Raw genomic sequence first — 21,269 nt, forward strand, 5'->3', positions numbered from 1 at the left:
GATCCTAACAAAATAAATACTATTCAACATTTTGCAACGAAAAGAGCAGAACAAGAATATATTTTGGTTACAGGACACTTTTCAAAGCTATTATTTTTGCTAAAGGACATTTAACTAATTACTGACAGATGGGATGCGCAGAAATTAGCATATTCCAAATGATTGCTTTTTCTTCGCAATCTGAGAATATACGCTAGATATACAGTAGTTGCAGAAAGTTGTAATTCACACTTTGTCCTGTAGAGGTCGCATGAACTATCATACAAACTTTCATTGACTATACAGCAAGAAAATTACTATAGAAGCATTTTTCTCAGTTTATTTAAAGGGATACTCCAGAACGAGCTGAGTGCTCTAAGCAGTACCTCCATTGGACCGAAATAGGTAGTGGTAGCAAGCGCAGGGCTAGGGCTTACTGTTATGTTATACCTTACTGTAAAAGCTGTTAAAATGCTCACAGAGATAATCTATGCAATATGTATCCCGAAAGGTTATGTATGGGTAGTGCAGCATCCCACTGCTACAGCAGTGGTCCCCTGCAAAATGGTTTTATGTGAATTTTGTGCATGTATGCTACAGTTGTAAACAGTCAGAGGAAAAGGGGGGGGGGGGGAAGCACCCTTGGAAAAGAACTAGCCAGAGAGAAGCAAAGATGTAGAGGAAAAGAGAAAAAGTGGAGAAAAAAAGCAAAGAGAACTTGAAGAGCATTTCAGTGTTGAGAGGAGATGCGAAGATGCTACAGGCTGTGGAGGTAAATTGTCTGAAAAGGACTTTATAGACTCCATGGCCAAGTTGTTGAGGAGAATAGAAACTTCAGGAGATTGGACATGTGTTAGTGGCAGTCTGAGGGTGTCTGCTGAGAACCTGCAGAGGAAAGTACAGATTCAGCCTAGAGTGCAGCAACCTACAAAAGGTGCAGAACTTAATCTGGCGCGCGGGGTAAGATTATTGCACCACTACGCCCTCCTTGCGCACCCCTATTTCTGGTTGCTATTAAGTCAGTTAGAGAAGTGAAGTGTGGGAACTGCTTTAATGGACACCTCAGGGGGAATTTTTAATGATCGAATTTTACTAATTTTGGGCTAAAAATAATTTTTTTCGTTTTGGTATACTTTATTAAAAAATTTTCTGTAGTTTCTGAGATACAAGGGCTAAAAATCAGTCTGTATGCAAGCTGTTTTCTTTGAATCCCATCCTGACCTTATAAACACTTATAGCTCAACTTTATCAAACTGAATAAGTGTTTATGAGCTACACATGAGCTGTCAGATGACAGGATTCAAAGAAAACAAACTGGCAGCTTGCAAACAGACTGATTCATGCCTGGGCGATTCTCTGCATTTTTGCTGGAATGCAGCCGGATCTCCGCCGGACCCCATTATACTTAATGGGGCTGGCGGGCGTTGCGGTTGCATCTGCCAGTTCCGGATACAGAGAATTCTGGCAGGCTGCTCTCTTCCTTAACAGCCTGCTGGAATAGATGTCGCAGATCTGAATGTAGCCTAAGAAATGCCAGTTCATGCCTGAGAACTGTGACTAATGTACCTGAACTTGATTCTTCAGTAAAGAACCGTTCTGCTGATAACCTTGTGTCATTATTGCCTGCACTGCCACACTGCATCGTCATACCATCATTCGCTGCCAAGGGACCCTGCCTTGCATCTCACAGCCCCTGTCAACATCAAAAGCACCCTGAACCACCATCAGGATGGAGAACTTCAAGACCAGGGTGTGCCCGAAGGAAAGAAAAGGCACATCCTTCCTATCACTGCACAGCCCAGTGAGCATCTGAGCTAGATCTCCTACTGTGAGTACTACTGTCATCCTCTCCACCAACCCTGCGACTCGCTGGACAGACTGACCCTGCCTTCCTGGTTAGTGTGAGTCTGCTACTGAGCTAGCTACAGTGGAGACCTGTTTGCTTCTCCAGGAAATCGCATCCTTGAGATTGGGAAACTGCCAGAAAAGAAGCCTTGAATATCTGCAGAAGGTTGAGGACCATAAAAGCTGTGTTTGGACTCAGATAGTAAAGGTAACGCACGCCTACGGCTTTAGACTTTACTACATGTAGTTAAGGTTAATTACTTTTGGCGTACGCCACACTTCTGAGATGGACTGCCCATTTGATCTACAACTGCATCCTGCAGATTGAGAACTGCAGATAAATATTGAGAATGATTGCACGGTCAATTTGGGAAGATTGCTAGTTTCTATAGATAAATACTCAGGGAGAACCGCCATCATTACTGCCACCTCCTATATACAGTCTTTGGTAAAAGCCTACTCTGGGATATACCTTAGAACTGTCTCTACTGCTTGAATTTGTACCACAATCTCCATCATCTATGCAGTAAAGAGGCGGCCTGGTCATTGCCTCCACCATCCTCCTTCCCTTCTGTCTTGCACCCAGGCAAGAGCCCTCAAAAGTCCAGGATGTGCCCCGAGGGGAAGATGGATTGTGCCCCTCCGACCTTTGCACTCGTGAACTGGGAAAGCGGTGGAGAGGGGGTTAGCCACCATGAGGACTACAACAACTCTCGTTGGCACAGCAACGACTCCCATTCTCTCCAACTACGGCCACCACTCTTCCCCTGTGGTCCGGTGTGCTGCACAAGTCATCATGGGAAATTAAAGCAAATTTGGAATTGGCCCCCTTAACCAACGGAATAGAGCACATACTATGCAATACTTGGTAACTCCGCCAGAACATCCAGGAGGCTCCTGATAAAAGAAGAGACCACCCGGACTCTCAGAAGAGTTTGGGTGCAGCATGGAGGATTGCTGAGCCCTGCATGAACTTCAACTGTATGTGGTGGAGGCAAAATTTAAGGAGGCATGGTCTTCTAATATAGGGCAGCCCAGTGGACATACCAGAAGACAACTCTTTCAAAAGCTGGCCATAAACTGTGGTGAATATTTAGAATCTAAAACCAGATTGAAGCCCATATATCCAAAAGCCTCTGTATGATAGTACAGCTAGCCCACGTGGGAGCCAGTGTAGAGGATGGGAGTGGTCCTGATCTAATGTAGTAGTGTCATGGTGTCCTACCTCAGGCCATTTGTCTCTGATCCCAAGGCTTTACATTACTTTAATTCAGTTCTGGGGAGAGGGTGCTCTAGGAGCTGCTTCCTCTCTCCTTGGCAGGAAAGGGTCCTCTCTCATCCCCTCTCCACCTAACCCTTACCATAGAATGACTGAGCTAACTCTAAACGCCCCCCTCCTGGCAGGAAAATGACATAATACATGTGACTTATATGACATTACACAGAATTACTTAAGAAATATATAAAATGCGGTAACCAAAGTACAAAATAGTAATACCTCCAATTTTGGGTATTATAATAGCAGGAGGAGGTCATGAAAGAACAGCAAACCATAGAGAGCTGGGGCACAGGATGAGGCTCCAGGTAGTAGAGATTATGGTGGTACTGGCCCCCAATCAGTGGTGGGCCCCATAGCATCTGCTGCTGGCATTCAATAGTTCTGCAGTATTGCAAAACTGTATTATTTAATGATCAAAGAGTGTCCCTGTACTTGGACTCCCATTGATCAGCTGTAATCTGTGAGAAAACCTGGCCGTAAGTGTTCAGTTTCCCTGCAGTGCCACCACAGGATAAATTAAGTATTACACAGGTTCCATTCATATCAGTGGGTTGTCTGTGTAATACAGGACAGGTCCTCCAGAAAGAGAGACGCTCTTTGTAGCCGCTCTCCACTCAGGGAAAGAGATGAGGATCCTGAACAGAGGACCCCTTTCTAGAATCCCCTAATAGGCTGTATGAACTGGTCAACCCCTTTAATTGGTCTTCCACAAGTAAAAATGGCTTCTTTTTTCAGGTCCATAAAGCTTTTCAGTGTGCTTCCCGGGCACACTGATGGCAAACACCGGGCAAAACTGCTACAGCCTAGTACAGGGTCCAAGGGGGAGGGGCATTACACAGCATCTTAGTCTGTTGTGTGTCATGCTCCACCCCTTAGGCTCTATTCAGACTATTGGGTAGATTTCTCAAAAAAAGAACTAGCAACCGATCGCATTGATCCTTTCATTTTCCAAAAGAGCTCTGAAAAATGAAAACTGGAATCTGATTGGTTACTATGGGCAACTAAGGCACTTTTACTCTGCACCAGTTTTGGTAAATCTACCCCTATGTCTTGAGTGTTTGTTTCATGTATGCTCTAGAATAGCTCCTGCCGCAGACCCATAGGCCCCCATTTGACCAATACCATGGCATTTTTCAGGATTTACGTTTCTAAGCCGCCTGAAATAACGTAGCAGACTGCGCTACTTAAAAGAAGTAGTAAAAAAAAATATATATATGTGATGCCTGAGAAAGGGGGCTTGTCCAGCCCCAAAAAGCATTGCTATTCTACACAAAGAAACAGATATACCAAGACTATGCAGTTAAAAGTTTTTCAGCAAGCAGCGCCCTTAGTTTCTTTTGATACTCTTCAACCGTTTTTTTGTCTGCCGCAGCTTCTAGCACTCCTGTTTGGCACGTCGGGTTGTTGTGCGCCTTAGCACAACACCCCAAAGTGAGTGGTTTTCATATCCTCCTCCGTCTTTTGGTTATCCCAGGCGTTGCTCTATTCGTCTTATGTGTAAAAAAAATGTTTATAGCTATTGAGGAGATTTGGTAAAAAACATTTTTTTTAAAGTCCACTGTGCTGTATCCTGCTTTCCCGAAGCATATGATAAATGGACACTCAAGGCGCAATGTGAAAAGAGCCTAAGGGGGTGGAGCATGGTGCATAAATTCCCAAATGGAAACTTCCTGTGTCATGCCCCGCCCCCTTGGCACAATAGGCAGAATTTATCATTTGTTTTGTACCATGATGTACCCGAGTATGGCATTTTTTGCAACAAGAAAAAGCAAAACAAAAGTGAGTATGTCATAAAAAAATAAAATAATAATAAAATAAAGTGGCTTTTCATCATTTTACACCAATTCTGTAAAGTGGGCAAGAGTAGCGCAAAAAAGGTGCAATCTTACTCCAGTAGGGGGTGGGAAGGTATCATTTTAATAAACATTCAAAGGTGACATCACAGGACATTAAAGTTTGTGGACAAGGATCCGCAAAATTCGGATTGCACATGGAACACATTCCTTGTGCAATTAGCATTTTTTCGGAACCATAGACTTGAATGGGGCCACGGACTAAGTTCTACGTTCTATCTTTTATGTGTACATACTGAACATACTGTGTGCTATCCGTGGATTTTGCAGTCCCATAGACATGAATGAGTCGGCATCTGATCCGCAGAAATGCGGAAAGAAAAATACAGTCGTGTTAATTGGCCCTTAGACAGTTCCATAAATCTGCCCCAGCACGTGACGTTTGATAAATCTGGTGCAAATTATGATGGAGCAGACTCTTGCAGAGCTGACGGCTGTCTTGGCTGACTGCTCTTCTGTCTTTACTCACCATATGCCCGTGAATCAGTCACTTGCAGGGACTTCATTACGGATGACACGTAATCCCTGAGGGGCTTATTATTTGGGTATTTCTTGCTGAGATCCATTGTCTGTACTGTGACAAGTGAACAGTGGTCTCTGCACCTTTGCAGCCACCAGTGCACATGACTCAATATGCAGCCAACTGCAGGGGAAGGCGGGGAGCACATGAATGGCGGTAGTGGCAATGATGGTGGTAGTTGTACTCCTGGTGGCATGGTGGGATGTGCAGTGAAGGGAGGGCTCACCCTAGTTCCCTCGGGCCACACTCTGGTTTTGGGGGTTCTCCTGTTTGGTGGTGCTATTTGGCGTTATGAGGCAGTGGAATTCACAGATAGCGATTGTATGGATGTAAGCAAGGATGGCGCTTGTAGTGCTCATTCCTTCTGCCTCTCCAAATAAAGCTCTCGCAAATGTGTCTGTAATTCGCAGCTGAGGGGTACAGGATTAAAATACGGCTGGCCAGGACCATGTCCAACTGTGAAGGGCGTATTAGCAATGTGCCTCTCACTTCAGCAAAGTCTTTAACAGCAAATACCTTACTGCCTGACTCCAGTGCTCGGCCATGCAGATTCTGGTTCTTCTTGGTTCTTTCCTTATTCTCTCTGGAACACTGTAATTCAATGGGATGAAGGCCTAGTCCTCTGAGCTTCTCTCACTTTCTCAGCTAGAAATGACTGAACTAGGGGCGGACCTAAGTCCATCACCCAGCTTCTTACAGGGGTAGAGTCAGAATTGTTACCCCTGATGTATCCATACAAAACCATATGGGTAATAAAATACATTAAATAACATTAAACAACAATTTGTAAGTACCCTATTCTGGGGTACTGCACATGTAAGTCCCACCTTAGGAACAGCAATCCACTTACACTAGCCCCACTTAGTTTGGCCCTGGGACAGTGCAAATTTGCCGGGACTGTCTCTGAAAATTAGGGACAGTCCCTGCAAATTTGGGAGAGTTGGCAACTATGGATGCCGAGCTGTACTTGATGTTGCATAGTCTTATGCTAATGACACGCCATCATTTTATAATGTAAAGTTCCTCCTTTAAATGGGTATTCTGGTTGTTTCCAGTTATCCTGCATCCAATGGGTAGGGGATAACTATTAGATCTGTGGGGGTCCTACCACTTCTCGTGATCAGTGGGGGTCCCACACCGATCTAATAGTTATCCCCTATCCTGTGGGCCAGGCATCTGTCTCCCGTTCTCGTCTGGTCCCACAATCTCACTCCTGCTGGGTGTGCCAAAATTTGACGAACATGCCCTTATACAGCTGGTACGGAACCCAATGAGAGCTGTATACATCTTCCTGCGGTGAGCTCCCCCTAGTGGTGGCTAAAGATAGACACTATATCATTGTAATGGCACAGAGGGGAAGCCATCATGTAAAGATCCTCTCTGGGGCTTTTTGGTGCAGTAGACTGAAGGTCGCTACTAGGGTCCGTTCCCACGCTTTGATGATTTTTTTTTTCTGTATGCCCTGACTTGTTACTAATTCTGTAGCTGAAAAGGTCTATGGAGCATCAGCCCAAATTTGAAGCATCCAGTGAAGCATGGAAAGGTTCATGATCCTCCGCGAGAGTGGTCCTAGGCGTGATCTACCATGTGCCTAATGATGGTGGCCTTGGACATGACATGGAAACAATAAAGGTATTCAGTATGGCGGTGAGATGTAACTAAAGCCAGAAAATGCAGCTCTGGTGTACAGCCGGGTAACTGAGCTCTATATTCTCCATATGTGCCTGTCCACCTCGGTGACTGACAGGTCACTGTTGCTATGGCTCCTGAATACGATTGTGTCCGTGAAACTGAAGCCGGCGTCATATCATTCCCTAGGGTCAGGTTCCATAAATGCTCTCTCCTCCTGTTTGTTATCCTACATAATGTATGGCGGAGGTCACTGGGTCACTATAAGGAGAGGATTCTCCAGGGTCAAGGACTGGATGAAATATTAACAGTCCGCGGACAATGACTCACTTTCGTTTGTGTATGAAGGTTCCCTTGAAGAGGTCTAGAGAATCCTTAACATAAAGGATCTTATATCGTAGCATCTAGGGATTAAAAACTGCGTTGTGTTACTGATAGGATTTACATGTAGATTGCCAACCTTTACCCTAATGCTGCACCCATATCTTTTTATGGGAAAGCTGGGTGGCTAACAACCAATATGGCTTCCATACTGTTCTAGATGCCTGGTGATGCAGGGATATATCCCCTTCCTCTGTACTACCACTAGAAGGGGTTGTGCCACAAAACATATTCTACATTTTTTAAACCAGCCCCTGTATCTGAATACTTTTGTAATTGCAAGTGATTACAAATTTTCTACAACCACTGAGTTATTCAATACAATTTCTCTGTATAGCGCCACCTGCTGTTTGCTTTTTTTCCTTATTTCTTGTCCAAATTCTCAACTGCCACCAGCCATAACTTCTCTTAGAAGTTGTGACAGTTACAGGGAAAGAGTAAAAGCAGAAAGTGCACGCCCCCTAAGCTGCCAGCCTGAAATAAATCTAGCAGACCAATTACAGCAATGAATGAGGAGATCTCTGGATCCATGTAAGGTACAGGGCTGGTTCACGTTTGTTAGAAAGAGATTCTAATGTGCTATATGATGTCTGATTTTTTATTTTTTTTAAATCAATCATGGGATAAACCCTTTTAATTAGGTAAATTTACCTAGAGGTGCATGGTTTGCCCCCTCCCCCCCCCCCCCCCAGATGCCCTGAATGATGAAACCCTGTGCTGCTATATCACTGCCTCTCTCTATACAGTGGAGTTACTAGCATCGGGCATTTAGGGCACAGAGGTTTTGCCCAGCATCCTGGATGACCCCCACATTTGACTATATCAGCATCCAAAAGAAGCATACTATGGAGGAGCAGGGAGCCAGTGTTGCCCCACTATTAACTCTGGTATGCCACAGGAGCTGAGGCCACATATGTAGTACCCCCAGACCTGGGGGTACTACAGTTTGTATATAGTTTGCATCATGTATTTTATTGTTTGTTTTCTGGCCATTGTTTCCATTAGGGTCCATTCACACATCCGTGTGTGTTTTGCGGACCGCCCATCGCCGGCACTAATAGAATATGCCTATTCTTGTCCTCAATTGTGGACAAGAATAGGACATGTTCTATTTTTTTTCGAGAACGGAATTGCGGACCCGGAAGTGCAGGTCCGCAATTCCGTATCCGGGCAGCACGATATGAATGGGTCCGCAATTCCGTTCCACAAAATGCGGAAAGAAATTGTGGACGTGTGAATGGGGCCTTAGAGAATGAAAGGCAAAGGTTGGCAGGAACAGAATTAACCACCCTGTCCCTACTCCTATATTGGTAGGAGTGGGCTAGTCCTGCTCCCTGCCAGGAGGGGAAGTTGTGTTGTAATCCACGGAGGGGAGAGGACGCAACTTGCTGAGCTCCTGATACAGATTTCTTCAGAGAGAACTGCTACAAAAAGTCTCAAGTGAATCCTTGAGGATAAAGACAGCATCTACAGACACTGCTGTAATGGTGAGGGACTACAGCCAAGCCACCCATCACCAAACAACCACTAGGCTAGATGAATTATCACCAACCAACCTGCCCCCATATCCTTGCTGGTGCCAGAGGAGAATTGTACTAAAAGCCTTCTACTACTGTATGTATTTGAAAAAAGAGTTTGTTTAACTCTGCCCTCGTTCTTCATTACTATAATTCCATTGCACCGATTCCCAGGGAGTGACAGCCTGAGGGAGTATGCAGTGGCTGGGTTTGAGGTGGCCCCAACGCTATGCTAGGTCCCAGGCACACTCTTTAGGTGTCAGCTACGTGTTGCTGCTCTCCAGAGGGGTTGGTAAGGCATGGTGCACTCCAATGGGAAATATGTCGAGAGAGTCGGGTCTGCAATAACCAGTTTGCTTCTTTACTAGAGGAATTCAGGTGCAAAACAATACAGGCGACGAACTGAGCTGAGTCTCCTACCAGGCAGAAGAAGGGTTTGATGCTGAGGAAATGCCTGAGCTAGCTGTCCCTCTCTCTCTCTCAGAAGGCTGGAAACCTTGGTCAAAGGCTGGTGATTCAAGGCCTGTGGCAGAGTATCCCTGTCTCAGCCTCTTCTTCTGGTCATTCAGGTAGTCTGGCAGAATCTTCTCTTCTAAGCACTGTTCCCTAACTGCAGAACACTAGGGGCTCTGACTGGTCTCCTTATATACAGTTTCTAGCTAAACTAGAACCTTTGTTTGTGTGTGTGTGTGTGTGTGTGGGGGGGGGGGGGGGTCCAGTGGAGAAACTCAGCCTAAACAAATACAATGTTACAGTTATCGTCTCTCATAGAGCAAAACCAGACATTCAAAAGGTCAGTCTGGGCTTTGGTGGTAAACCAATCTGGCTTTTCCCCCCCAACACATGTTCTCAGTGTTTATTAACCCTTTCCATAGGGCAGAGCAAATACAGTGCAAATTAACAGGATATATATGACAACATATTTAGAAAATGCAGTTACACAGTATTAAAAAGTATTACCCCTTTAAAATGAAATAAAGTAAGGAGGTGATGACTTTGCATAAGGCAAATGTCCACAAATGTTCAGACTTCAAAGTGTCCCTTGCTCCAGGGCACTAAAAGTACACCATGACACTTCATCAGGGCCACTACCACTCCTATCCTCTACACCAGCGCCTCAGGGGGTTACTGAAAATACAGGTCAGCACAGATTAAGCACAGGTATGGTGATACAGGGATAGCAAGCAGACATTAAAAGAAACATACATGCCAACTCACCTGGAGACATATGGAAAAAGGATAGATTTCCCGGACTCCTGGAGGAGTTGAGAAATCTTGTGGGTGCTGAGAAACCATCCCGGCATCTCCCAGAGAGCTGTCCTAATTGTGTGTGGTGCCGGGACTGAGGTGGGCAGAGTAGTGGCAGTAAAAGTGCAGGCTGTGCAGAGAAAGTGGGCATGACTAATGGGCATGCATCAATAAAGAATGAGGCTTATTATGTAAAAATGGCATGGCATGCGTGAAGGAGCGTGGCTTCAAGCTGAAAAATTATGGTACCGTGACCTCTCCATCCTGAATCACTGCCTCCCAAAGTTGTTAACTATGCCAAATAATTAATGAGAAAAAAAGATGCTATATTTTTAATCAAGAAAATAGTGACTTTTGCCCATTTTCCTCTGCTCTTGTGTATTTAAAAAAAAAAGTAGGAGTGGCTTAAGAGGAGGGGCATGACCTCATATAGCCCAATTGATTTACGATACGTCGGAAGTGCATACTGCAAATTTATGGCAGGCTCATAGATGGCATAGATTTGAATTTCTGGCTCATGAACAGTCAAAGATGAGATGAATTTATTGTGACCGCGCCTCCTAAATAAATTTACTGCATCTTATGCAAGCGCATTATATTCTATATACTATATTCTTGCTGTATGTGAGTTAAAATGGAGGCATAGAGGGATAGTACAGTAGTACTTCCTGTAACTCACAAAGATAAATCAGGAGTAGTAGTACTATATTTTGAAGTACTACTTCTACTGCTAGGCCCCTGAGATAGGAGTCAGAGAGGAGGAGCAGTAGTACTAGTGAGTCACCATTAGTACTAATGCCCCTCATTGACGTCTCTCTTTATACAACTACTACTTTGAGTTACATAGGAGCCAGAGAGGAGGAGGAGGAGTAGTAGTATGACTGTCCACCAACTCTTTTGAGTACTGTCGATGTAGGGTAGGCCCATGCCTTCATAATGGTTTGGGGTGGAAATAAAAAGCAAGCAAGCACACCTCCACACCAAATCACCCATATTCACCTTCTCTAGGGTAAGGCTAGGTTCACGTCTTCGGCAAACTTTTCAGTATTCATGCCAGACACCCGATAGACCCCGTTATAATGAATGGGATCTATCAGGCTCTGGTTGGGTTTGGTATATGCTAGAGCTGGAAGTTTGGGTATTCTGTTCCTAAGCCGGGACAAAATATATTCAGTTTATGTAAGTTATCTATGGTTGTATTTCATTATGTCATTTATCTTGTAACTCCTCCTCTCCTGTTAGCTCACATCTTGTTTCCTGAGGTCTTTTCCTTTGTGTCAGACATGCATCACAAAGCTAGAAAGAGGATTTTTCTTTGACCTCTATCATTATTTCTTTAGGTGCATTCAATAAATTACCTAACGGCATATCCATTGCATCTCCCTCACTGGAATTCTACATGCAACTGGTGTCCCCAGGGGAATGATTATAGCAAGTTCACTATCTTCGATTGCTTGCACAAGACATTGCAACTTACAATCATCAGAGACGTCTCTTGTCAGTGGCAGAATAACCGGAAATAAAGTGCCTGTGTAGACGAAGCCTAAGTTTCTCATTCTGCCACTGGATAAACCATCCAGGACTCAAGGAAAGTGTGTGACAGGTCCTGGAAAGTTTAATGGCATCCTTATTGGTTATCATCCTAGCTTTCCTAGACTCCTGAATGGCAGTTATGATGGGTTATGCAGTGATATATTCCCTTCTCCTACATTGCTGCATAATTAAAGGGCTTGTCCCATGTTCTACCTTTTAGCAAACCAGCTCCTAGATCTGAATACTTTTGTAATTGCATGTCATAAAAATGTTTGTAAAGCCATTTACTGTAGTCATCCAGTAAAATGTATCTGTATAGCGCCACCTGCTGTTTGATCTTTTACTTATTTCATCAGTTACATTGCTGAGGTGGTCACGCATGCTCCATCCATATCTACTGTTGTAAGCTGTGATAGGTTATAGGGAGAGGGCTGCAGCAGATAGGAAACACTGTGCTGTGAGAGAATTGCAGCAGAAACGGCACACCCCCATCCTGAGCTGCCATCTTGAAATAAATCTAGCAAGGTATTGAAGCAATGAATGGGTATTCCTCTGGAACCATTAAAGGTACAGGGCTGGTTCCAGCTTTGCTATAACAAGATTATTATGCACTATATGATGCCACGTTTTGCCTTAAAGGGTAACTGTCATGTTTTCATAAAATAAAATAAAATCTGTTTTAGCATATGTTACTGCTGCAGCAGCATTATTATGCATAACGCAATCTTTAGTTTCTTCACATACCACTGTTTTCCTTGAGTTTTTCCCTTAGTTACGGCTGTTTACACATTTACAATATGAGGACCTTCTCAAGATGGCTCCTCTACCAGTTCTCTGAGGCCAAAACTGCTTTCCCTCACTTCCCATACACACTTGCTGTAGCCAGTAGCTCCCTGCCAGCCAATCAGATTGGATTACTGAGAGACACGCCTCCTCACTCTGAAGCCTAATGCAGGCATGCAGTGCGAGGGACCGCCCCTCTGTCTTCTGTTTATACTAAAGGGAAGACAGACAAGCCCTAGCAATGGTATTTTAAGGGAGCAGTGGAAAGGGACAGGGGACATTAATGACAGCTGTTATTATAAGGTAATTACAGATCTTTTGACAATCATTGACAGACTAACTCAGGTATACATGCCTAGCTCTAATAAACTAGCAAATAAAAAAAATATATCACAGTTACCCTTTAATTATGGGATAACCCCTTTAAGCAGCTGAATAGCAGCCCCTATGAGAGCTTTAATGGCGTCCATACTGGTTTTCACCCTGCCTTACAGATATAATGTAACTTAGTGAACAGATTTTTTTGAAGCTCCAAGCCTTATTATACGGAGGGTATAACCTCAATGGGGAGATTTGTGAAACTGCCTAAAAGGAAAACCATCTGTGTTGCCCGTAGCAACCAATCACAGTGCAGCTTTCATTTTTCAAGAGCAGAATACATAATGAAAGCTGCACTGCGATTGGTTGCTAGAGGCAACAGACAGCACTGCTTTCATTTTCTCTTCTGCTCTGAAACATGAAAGCCGTGCCGTGATTGGTTGCTATGGGCAACAAAGATAGCTTCCCTTTGAAACAGTTTTCATTAGCGTATAACAATATTAACCCCTTCACGTGCTCTATCAGGGATGTATCTCATGGGAGGACACGTCACTATTGCGGCTATTCATTGGCCGCAGCAGCGCACGTGACCAGCTACCAAAAGTTGATCATGTCTTTTAAGGGTTACAACAGTAAAGGTGGCCATGCACCTCAGGTAGGTGTCCATACAGTCTGCTTGGCCAAACATGCATGGGGGAGATTTATTAATACTGGTGTAAAGCAGAACTGGCTTAGTTGCCCATAGCAACCAATCAGATTCCACCTTTCATTTTCCAAAGGAGCTCTGAAAAATGAAAGGTGAAATCTGATTGGTTGCTATGGACAATTGAACCAGCTTGCCTTTACACCAGTTTTGGTAAATCTCCCTCTTTGTGTTTTCAATGGGAAGAGAGGAATAAGCCGCTAGCAGACACCTCATCTCCCGTGGGATGAAAGGATCATACATATCGCAATCCAGCATGCCCCATATTGGCTTTGCTGAATTAATTGATGTTGCTATATACTACAACTATGGTCCAATCAGTATGTAAACTGTTGCAAATACCGGGAAATCCTAGAGGAAAACCTACTACAGGACTGGAAACTCCTTTATTATTCCACCTGGAAATGTATTACTAACATGACAATTAGGTGTTGCTATAGAATATCTCCAGACCCAGTCTGTCACTCACAGCACCGATTGGACAGATTGTGTAGGGACACATGCCAGTTTTCACAGGAGGAATAATAGAGGAACAGAACAATGCATAGGTTTAAAAAAAAAAAAAAAAAAAGTGAAAACAAATATGGTAAAAATGTCACAATTAAAAAAATAAAACATACCAGTTTTTTGTTTGAAGGGTCCCCCCAAAAGAAACTAATTTGTACCTATTGCTTTGAAACCTGGCAGCAGTGTTAAGTTTCCCTGCAGCGCCACCATAGGCTAAATGAAGCATTACATGATGACCACTGAATATCATGAAGGGGCAAATTCTAGACCTCAGCCTAAGAATTTGCATCAGGCATAAAATAAAATTGTCTTTAATTCATTGTCCACATGGGGAAAGCTTATAGAGACCTGTTCACACAGGCTCGGGAGGTCCGTGCACCAGAAAATGAAAATCTATGCCTATATTCTGGCGCATATATATTGCCCATGGCTGACCATGCCTTGCCCACTTTTCTACTCCAACAAATTGCCCCAACATATCCATTTTTTTTTTTTCAGAATTATTTCCTATTGCTTATACTGTATAGTACCCACATATTCTGCAGCGCTGTACAAAAAAATACACCATTCACGCCGGTCCCTGTCCCCCAATGGGGCTCCTGGTTTAATTTTTCACCCTATTACTATAATACTCCTCTATTGCATGAAATTCCTTAAATCTTCCCTATGCCGCCATCCCACTCTGGCCTTGCTGTAGGTGCCCTTCAGGTGTGAGTGAGACCTGTGGATGTAAGTGAGCTTTATGTGGCGCTGTCCAGGTGCTGAAAGGAGTGGAGAATAGCAGGCAGCAAGGCGAGAGAGAGGGAGAGAGCTGAGAGAGAGGAGGTGGGTGATGTGTGGAGGGGAGCAGAGGGTGGAGACGCAGGGAGGGGGGGGGGGAAGCAATATGCGGATCCAGACAGGCAAGGGAGAGGGAGTGGAGGTGGAGAGAAGCTGGAGGCGCAACAGCTGTGGAGGAGAGAGCAGGGGGGTGGGAGCTGAGGCTTTTCCGCAGACACTGATACTCCTGCAACCCCCCTTTTCCGAGCAGCAAGGGACCCCCTGGATGAGCACTGGAAGGACATGCATCTGAGCCTGTGATGAGGGACGAGAGAGCAGGCAGCAGGTGAGGATGTCCACCTATCTATCTACTATCTAATGTCTGGGGGGCTTCGACGTGCCAATCCTCCCTGCCTACATACCCGTCCTCGTGTGCGGCAGTGCCTGGTATCCCTCGCACCACAATAGATGCTGTCTCTGTGCTTCTCCCCCCCCCCCCTTCCTCGTTCCTCACATCTGTCCCTCTATCCACTTTGTGTTTTCCCTTATCCTCCTCCCTAATCTTAATGTGTGTAATTGCTCCTCTCCATCTCCCTCATCGCATTATTTCCTCCGGTCGCACGCAGTCCGCTCCGTCGGCTACACAGGGTGCTTCCCATGTGAATCTCCCCATGGCGCTCTCCGACGCCTTCCCATTACCTTCCCCGATAGACCTCTCTGCCTTTACCCTTCCACCTTCTTCTACCTCGTGTCCCACCATCTCATGTCCCACCATGCCGATGGCCGCTCCATGAATGGAAAACTCCTAACTGGAATCCAGCCTGGGCTTCTTTAATTGGTTCCCAGTAGCCGGTCCACAAGTGGCAGCTCCAGAACTGAACATGGAGCACGTGGGGGATGAATTATGGTTAATTAAGCGGTTAATTAAAGGTTCTATGCATCATTCCCCCCCCCCCCTTCCCCATCTGAGAATGTTGTCCTGGTTATCACCTTGGTGACCCAATATGGGGGAAAATATCAACATGGGGTCTTACCACCTGATGTAATACCACCCCTAGTATTGGGAATGGTTGGAATTAATGCCACCATCACCATCAACCTGATGGAATGAAGTAGGTTAATGGTCCAGGGGCAAAAACCATCCAGTGCACATCCTCTCCGTCTAGGAGCATCATCCTGGTTATCACTCATTGAGTCTCACCATCTGACACAATACCCTCTGTTTTGGAAGGGTCCGAATTAGTGTCTCCATCAACCTGATGGAATAAAGTAGGGGCAAAACCCAGAGCTAAGCCAGTGGTCACCGACCGATCATCTACTACATGATATTATAATATGCTGAAGGCATGGTCTAGTATTGTACTGTCAGCATCTACAGAGGAGGGGATCTTCATGTTCCTTGAGAATGCTGTCAAGGCGGCGGTGAAGCACAGCTGGACAGTACTTGGCGGTGTAGAAGAGGGAGGTTATATCACCACATTATGGGTCATTCGCTGGTCGTGTATGTAACGTAAGGCACGTCTGGAGACTTAGGGCTATAAAGCTTAGCTTCGTCCCCGCTACATTGTGCACAACATTTTCTTTTTTTTTCAAAACGGTGTCAAGTGAGGGAAGAACTGTGACCCTTCTTCTGGTTCCTCACAGCGTCTTACCTCTGCTTTGCTGAGAGTCTCCTCCGACATGAGTCTTGACGTGCTGCTCCATCTCATTGTATGTGTCGCCTGATGATACTCGGAGGGGTATATGACTAAATATAGCTATGTGACCAGTGTTGCTAAGGAGAACGACAATGGAGCGTTCATTAGGGTCAAGTGTTCCTACCCATTCATCCAGAAGTGTGTGACCATCTGTGTAATTCTAGCATGTATGGTTCACCATATGTGAGAGCTCATGCATGCGTGTCTAACCGGCTGTGTGATTTCTCTGGTTCGGGGTATGTCCCCGCGTCTGATTTCTTCTATGTAGGTGAACCCGTGCATACATGTGTGTTACCGTGTGACCAGGTGGGACTCTCTTTATGCATTTTATGCTATTTGTGTCTATTAAGGAAAATCTATATAGTCACGTGCTGGTGGAAATGTATGTATAGGAATCCATGTGTGCTGGTGGATGTGCATCGTGTCTCTGCTGCCTTTCACATGTAGCAGGGCTGAAGATTGAAATGATAACACTTACTCCTCACAAATAAACCTTTCCTTCTTAATCTGCACAGTCTATCCCTTGTGAGAGCAGAAGTTCGTGCTCCAGAGCTGTTCTTTCTGCTGTAACTAATGACAGGAAGTTGTAGTCGTAGTCAGACATAAAGGCTATAGAGAGCTGGTTTTGATCACCCGCTCACCCATCTCTCTCTCCTCTTCCTCTAGTTTCACCATGTCAATCATGCATGTGTTACCTGCTTACTTTTTCATGTCAGGACATGCTTAGAGTTGTAGTTTCACTATAGCCACAGGTTGCAGACCATTACTTTGGGAGTTAAATATTGATGGCCTACCTTCAGGAGGGGTCATAGGTATCAGATCAGTGGAGATCCAACACACGGCTGTTGTAAGGGCCCCTGGCGCTCAGGAAGTGCAGTGGTCTCTTCCTAGGCCTGTGACGTCACGTCACATGGTCTATGTGCAGCTCAATCCCACTCAAGTGAATGGGATCCAGGTGCAATACCAAGCACGGCCACTATATAATGTATGGTGCTGTCTTAGTAGAGTATGCAGAGGATGATCGACCTTCTGAGCACCACCGCCTCTTCAAACAGCTAATTGGCGGGGGTGCTGGGAGTCAGACCTCCACTGATCAGATGTTCATGACCTATCGTGAGGACAGCTCCTCAATATCTAACTCCCAGAAAAACCACCTTTGTAGTATGTAATGCTGAAATCCTGGACAGCATCTTCTCTGATTTTGAAATAAACTTCTGCCACTCATGTCTTTCCTCTGCCTAGTTGGACTACTTTTCCCATAGTTTTCACACTGGACGTCACTGACCCTGCAGGCATTAAAGCATTAGCCAGATGTGGACAACGGTCCCTTTAATCGGTCTGTGTATCACGACTATAGGACCGTTACCTTTAAGGGCTGGTGGTAAGTTTGTCCTGCAGATCCCCAGGGCGTCACAGCAGCATCTCGCCCTGTGACTATCTTATTTTGGGGGGATCTTCCAGAGTGCGCAATTCCAGAAAGTGCCCACCTGTGCCCAACATAGCACCCAGTAAAGCCCAACAGCCAGACGTCAGGAAGGATGACTGTTCTCTGAAAGGGAACTTGCCACATTGAGGTTTCCTTTAGATAAGAGCATCTATATTATGTGTTATAAAATTTGGACAATTGTACCCAATAATAGAGCATGGTGCCAGTCAGGCTTCATATGCTGTAGACAAGGGGGAAATCCCGATTTTTGTAGTTGGGGTGTGACCACTGAATGGGTGCAATTGCATCCTCTACTTTATTCTTAGTAGGACATCTAAAGCTGGCGACACCCATTAGGCTACATGCACACAACCATATTGGTTTTGCAGTGCGCAAGCCGCGGATCCGCGAAATCCATCACATGGATGTGGACCCCTATGAATGGGTCCGTGTGTGATCCGCAAAAAAAAAAAAATGATCGGACCAAAACTACGGTTGTGTGCATGTAGCCTTGGATGGATGTCGGCCGAACCTGCCAATTTCGATGGACCATCTAAAGCAGGAATGCTCAACCTGCAGCCTTCCAGCTGTTGAAAAACTACAACTCCCATCATGCCCTTCTATAGGCTGTCTGGGATGCTGGTAGTTGTAGTTTTGCAACACCTTGAGGGTCGCAGGTTCGGCATTCCCGATCTAGAGCATTTTGAGCATTTTTTTATTTTAACATTTCCGCTCCTTTTGTTCTAGGGGAGGTACGCTGATGACTGACGAGTCTGGCAGCAGCTTATCTTCCTCTCCCCAGTCACAGTGCATTGTCGTCTGCAGCCAAGTGTGCATCTGTATGGGGGGATGGATCGGGGAGATAACCGCCAGCCAAATGAGCATTTGGCCGACAAGTATGTCACGTGTATGGCAGGCTTTACGACTTACCTCAATAGGCTGTCCACTGTGGACAATCTTTTTTCCTAAAGGAGTCTCCCACTGATAAACTAATCATAGCATCTACACTCACCTAAAGAATTATTAGGAACACCTGTTCTATCTCTCATTAATTCGATTATCTAGTCAACCAATCACATGGCAGTTGCTTCAATGCATGTAGGGTTGTGGTCCTGGTCAAGACAATCTCTTGAACTCCTAACTGAATGTCAGAATGGGAAAGAAAGGTGATTTAAGCAATTTTGAGCGTGGCATGGTTGTTGGTGCCAGACGGGCCGGTCTGAGTATTTCACAATCTGCTCAGTTACTGGGATTTTCACGCACAACCATTTCTAGGGTTTACAAAGAATGGTGTGAAAAGGGAAAAACATCCATTATGCGGCAGTCCTGTGGGCGAAAATGCCTTGTTGATGCTAGAGGTCAGAGGAGAATGGGCCGACTGATTCAAGCTGATCGAGAAGCAACGTTGACTGAAATAACCACTCGTTACAACCGAGGTATGCAGCAAAGCATTTGTGAAGCCACAACACGCACAACCTTGAGGCGGATGGGCTACAACAGCAGAAGACCCCACCAGGTACCACTCATCTCCCCTACAAATAGGAAAAAGAGGCTACAATTTGCACGAGCTCACCAAAATTGGACTGTTGAAGACTGGAAAAATGTTGCCTGGTCTGTTGAGACATTCAAATGGTAGAGTCCGAATTTGGCGTAAACAGAATGAGAACATGTATCCATCATGCCTTGTTACCACTGTGCAGGCTGGTGGTGGGGGTGTAATGGTGTGGGGGATGTTTTCTGGGCACACTTTAGGCCCCTTAGTGCCAATTGGCCTTCGTTTAAATGCCACGAGCTACCTGAGCATAGTTTCTGACCATGTCCATCCCTTCATGACCACCATGTACCCATCCTCTGATGGCTACTTCCAGCAGGATAATGCACCATGTCACAAAGCTCGAATAATTTCAAATTGGTTTCTTGAACATGACAAGGAGTTCACTGCACTAAAATCGCCCCCACGGTCACCAGATCTCAACCCAATAGAGCATCTTTGGGATGTGGTGGAACGGGAGCTTCGTGCCCTGGATGTGCAACCCTCAAATCTCCATCAACTGCAAGATGCTATCCTATCAATATGGGCAAACATTTCGAAAGAATGCTATCAGCACCTTGTTGAATCAATGCCACGTAGAATTAAGGCAGTTCTGAAGGCAAAAGGGGGTCCAACACCGTATTAGTATGGTGTTCCTAATAATTCTTTAGGTGAGTGTATGTATGCTGGGGCGACCATATATGATCAACTATCAGCAAGTGTTTTGTTCCTCTGCAGGACGGTCTGAAGAATTGCACAGTTCCTGCCTCTGTCAGACCTACTGGATCCTCCTGTAGCTATTTTGGATTGTCCTAACCAGGGGTGGATTGGCCATAGACCTTACTGGGAAATTTCACAGGGAGCCGATGCCCAGGGGGCCGGCCAGTGGAAGTTCTTGGGGATGTATTTTGTGGTAGATTTGGCTCTGTTGGGGTAGTACAATGTGCCACAATATGGTATTGTTGACCCTGCCTTCCATCAACTTGGACCCAACTATAAAACGGGGGCAACTTTTAGTATTTTTTCCAGTCCGCCCCTGGTCCTAACCCGTGTAACAGGTACCATGAGTCTGTCCTGGTGATAGATCCTCTTATGAGTTGAGTTCCTATGTTTTATCCTTATATTTGACATTTTTGGACCTGTGCGGTACTTCTTCCGCCTTCAGGCAGTAACTTTTCTGTACGCAGCATAAATGTCACGGCTATTTTCTTCTGCATATTCCAGGTACAGAGGACTGTTGGTGCTTAGATGAGAGACATTATCATGCATATTTCTTCTCTACGTCACCTAGATTGCCACGTGATATTTGTAGCGTGTGATATGTCCTCTTATGGGCCACTTTGGGCCCCCTCAGCCACCAGGGCCTGAGGGCCATTGTAGCCTCTATATCACTAGCCCAGTCTTTTCAAGAGGTATTCAACTAGAATACTATAATAGCATGTTAGACAGCATGATCATCTATTAGGACCCTCACCCATCCTGAGAAGTAAGGGGGGGGGGGAGTTTTTTCTCATTCTCACGGATGGGATGGACTACAACTAGAATCAAGTCATGCCAACATGAAGTGTGTAGTGTAGCGCATGAGCACTCTTTCCCATAGATTCCCATATTCCATAATATTGGTGTGACTTGGTCAGATTGGATGGGGATCAGCTTGGGGGCTGTCATCCCATTCTTTCAAATTTTGGGTGCCACACTTATCAACAGGCCTAAGAAGCAAGGGGTAGGTGGAAAGGATTGTAGGATAATGGTAGAAGTGAA

The 21,269-nt window shown here is 45.1% G+C and overlaps 1 protein-coding gene across 2 annotated transcripts in view; it reads left to right on the forward strand.

Annotated features, from left to right (window-relative positions):
- Window positions 1-15,135: 15,135 nt before the first annotated feature.
- SLC8A2 (solute carrier family 8 member A2) overlaps window positions 15,136-21,269 on the forward strand; it is a 129,601-nt gene continuing 123,467 nt past the window's right edge. For both annotated transcript variants that reach the window (XM_044306554.1, XM_044306555.1), the window contains exon 1: window positions 15,136-15,200. The gene's annotated coding sequence lies outside the window, so the exon portion shown is untranslated. The remainder of the gene's footprint in view (window positions 15,201-21,269) is intronic.

This window comes from Bufo gargarizans, chromosome 9 (assembly GCF_014858855.1).
Source record: "Bufo gargarizans isolate SCDJY-AF-19 chromosome 9, ASM1485885v1, whole genome shotgun sequence".
Taxonomy (NCBI): Eukaryota; Metazoa; Chordata; class Amphibia; order Anura; family Bufonidae; genus Bufo; species Bufo gargarizans.